The sequence below is a fragment of the Trachemys scripta genome, chromosome 8 (genome assembly GCF_013100865.1).
Source record: "Trachemys scripta elegans isolate TJP31775 chromosome 8, CAS_Tse_1.0, whole genome shotgun sequence".
NCBI classification, from domain to species: Eukaryota; Metazoa; Chordata; order Testudines; family Emydidae; genus Trachemys; species Trachemys scripta.
The window spans coordinates 81,576,779-81,580,667 of NC_048305.1; positions in this window are offsets into that span (position 1 = coordinate 81,576,779).

Sequence of the window (3,889 nt, forward strand, 5' to 3'; positions counted from 1 at the left end):
ATGCCTGCATCTGTAGCTTTCACTCTATGCATCCGAAGAAGTGAGGTTTTTACTCACGAAAGCTTATGCCCAAATAAATCTGTTAGTCTTTAAGGTGCCACCAGACTCTTAGTCTGTATCTACAAAAACAACAAACACGGCTACCCCCTGATACTTGTCAATCTTTTAACTTTCTTGGTCTCAATCCCTGCTTCTAGTACCATGCTGTCTCTCCTGCATCGTATTTTATCTCAATCCTCACTCCACACTGTCCTCAGCTGGAAGTCAATCCTTAACTTCCATTCCTCCAACTACCTGGAAAAGCTTCCTCCCTTCCACATCCAAGATTTTCCCTCCCATTTTAAAATGCAGCTTAAATCTCATTTCTTTTACACTTCCTCCAAATGTTAAGATGCCAACTATGTCCCTTAATTTACTATCCCCATATATTCTGTAATGAAAACAAGTTAATTAAACATTTAGAAACCCTCAAGTTACTTAGATGCAAGCAAGTAAAGGTATGGAAGTCTTCTTATTTTTCCCAAAGCCAGTTGGCCCGATTCTTAATAAGTTTTCAATACTGGCATTTTTAAAATAATGACAAGCCAAACAATTTTTTTAAATAATTCTTAAGCTTCACTTCCTGGCTCCAGCTCTCATATGTGCAGCTCTCTCTAATGCAGCCAATTCACTCATGCCCTGTGCCCAAGTTTAAATTCCAAGATGTAGTTTAGATTTCCAGTCATGTACAACATTTTTTTGTTTGGAACTGTTACTGCAAAGGGCAACCATCTTTATTGCCACCTTTATTCCTATGCAACTGAAATTTGCATCGGCGCCACCTTTTGAAAGGCTGACATAAAAGGGTCGGGTTTCAGAAATTGTGCATTTTATGTTGAGTGTGCTGTGCCCACTCTATGCTGAAAATGTATCCCTAATGTAGCTGATAAGAAATATGCTTTCCCTGTTTAAGTTGCAAACACACTAACAGCTAGGTTACTTGCTCCATTTGATGGGAGGGGGAAAAGCACTATATCAAATATGGATAAAGTGTCAGTCAAAGCTGGTTTTACAATATGCGCTATGATATTGTAAGTCACAGCGCTTTTTATTTTTAAACACAACTAGATGTGGTAGTTTGGCAGCAGTGTTTTTACACAGACAGCCCCTTCAAATTCTTTTCAGAGCAAGAGTGGTAATCCTGCCAGGTAAAAAAAAAAAATGTTATTGAAAACCTTTCTCCCCTTATAGGCCCATTTTGACAGGAAATCTTTGAGAGGCAGCAGCAATGAAGTGCCCAGAGATTTCATCTGTCTTCTCTTGCTTCAGGAAATGCTGAGCACAGGCTCCCCTATTAGGCAAAATACACAAAGTACCAAATCCCCTTAACAATCATCTTTGGTCTACTCTTAGGTTGACAGCTTTCTGTGTCCTAGTCTGTCAAACGGCCTGTAACTGAGACTCGTATTACTGGGACCAGTGTGAAAGTTTTTAACAGTATTTTGAGGAGGGGGAAATCATATTATCAGTGTTTACAAGTTATCTGGGGCAATCCATTTTGCATGGCTAATCAAAATAAAATCTACCATGCCAAAAATGTTAACTTGCAGTGCTTTTTCTTTTGCCCTATGGTCCTGACATAAAGTTCCAGTTTGAAAGCATTGTCTGTCATTCTGCGTAATTGGTTGAAATTTAGCAATTATTAGCTGCTGCGTTATAATATCCAATAGTAGTTTTTTGTTTTTTGACAGGTGCCAAATCTAAATTTTAAATAATCTTTCAGGAATCAAAATGACAGCTTGCAGTAATTCTGCAGGTGTCTAAACAGATGTACTTTCAAAAATAATTAGACAAAATGTGTACAGATTGCAGGAAATATGAAAAAAATTGACATCAAATTTTCATGAGTAGACATCCTTTGTATATGTGTTGGGGTTTTTGTTACTTTGAAACTATTAGTTATTAAGCAACTTTCATATTCTTGCAAGATGATGAATATGTATAAAATTTAGAAAAAGCCAACTTTGTCTTCCATGAATTTTTTTAAAAAGAGCTAATAGTGTAGGTGTCTCAGGCAAGTAGGATCTGTGCAGTCCTAGAGTTTTGTATAAGCATTCTAATATCTAAACAAGAAATACAGTAAATACAAGTATGCAAGAAACAATCAAAAGCCCAGATTCTGCCCCCACACTATGATACATTGATCTGACTCTACTGACTTTGCTGGAGTTATTCCTGATATACGCTGGTGGAAACGAGAACTGAATCAGACCCGGAGAATATGTATATTTATATTTATTTTAAATTAGGTGTATATGTCTCTGTATGGGAGGGGAGGAAAGCAGGAAAGGAGGTTTTCAAAGTCTTTTGGCCTGAATTGGGGATATTCTGTTTCCTATGGTTTTGTGCAAAAAAGTTCTATTTCCACACTAACCTTGGCATTATACAGAATGGCATGGATGATGGAAAACTGGAAAGTGAGTTAACAAAACCAGAGACCAAAGAATGTTAAGAATCATGCAAAAAGGAAAAAAAAACAAAAAACTGGTGTCTGACTAAATTTCTTAAGCTCTTTTTCCCCCACTGCAACTTTATATCTAACAGACCTTTAAAATGGAAATCATAATGAGTTTATGTTCATTTAAATATGCTATATTATTAATTACTTAGTATTTAGTGTTCTTCATATACTACTGTATGTTGACACATGAAGTACATCCTGCTCGCCTTACTCATACTCTTGACTTCAGTAGGACTATTGGTTTGAGTAAGATGAGCATGCATCAACTTTTCTTTAACCTATTTATTTAGGAATTTTAACAAGTTTACAATCCTTGTCATGTAAATACCAGAAACAAAAAATCATTACAACAGTTAGCTTTTGTTTAAAGAGACATTGTATAGGAATATAATCAATCAGATCTTTCTATTTTACAGGGTGTTGCCATATGACAGAGTAAGCATCATTACAATACCTAAATCGCTTCTACTGATTTTGTTACACAGAGTGAAATCTCTATATACACATTTAACAAACCAGGTATGTCTATCAAATGTTAGTATTCAGAAAAATTGGGCTGGTGTGTTGAGGTTTTTTTTGCAGGTGAACGTACTTTGAGTACTGAATAAAAAGTAACCAACTATCCAAGTATCTATCGGTCTTGTGTCTATTTGAATGCATCAACTTTTAGAGACTTAGGACTAGATCTAGGGTTACCATTCGTCCGGATTCCCCCGGACATGTCCGGCTTTTTTCAGTTAAAAATAGCGTCCGGGGGGAATTTGTCAACGTCCGGACTTCCCCCCACTCCCCCCCATGCAGAGCGTGCGGGGCTTACAGGGCAGCCGGCCGGATGGTGCCACTCGCATGGGGCTCCGGCAGCCAAAGCCCTTCCTCCACTTCCCCCCTCCTCTCTCCTGCAACTTGACACCACTCCCCTCCTCTCCCTCCCGCTCTGCATTCACAGATCGCCGGCCGTCGCCTCGGCTCCTGCCGTCTGGAGCTCCGACCCTGCTCCCCTCCCCCGCTGTCGAGCGCGCTGCTCTGCAGCACAGTAAGGGGGCCGGGGGTCAGAGAAGCTGCAGGGAGGTTCTGGGGGGGGGGGTAGTCAAGAGACAGGGAGCAGGGGGAGGGTTGGATGGGTCAGGAGTTCGGGGCGGGCTGTCTGGGGGTTGGGGGTGTAAGGTTTTGGGCAGAGTACAGGTGGGGGGGGTCTCAGGAGGGGGCAGTTAGGGGACAAGGCACAGGGAGGCTTAGGTAGGGGGTGGGGTTCTAGAGGGCAGTTAGGAGCAGGGGTCCCAGGAGGGGGCAGTCAGGGGACAAGGAGCGGGGGGGGGGGGGGGGAGTTCTGGGGGGGCTGTCAGGGGGCAGGAGTGGGGAGAGGGATTGGAGCAGTCAGGGGACAGGGAG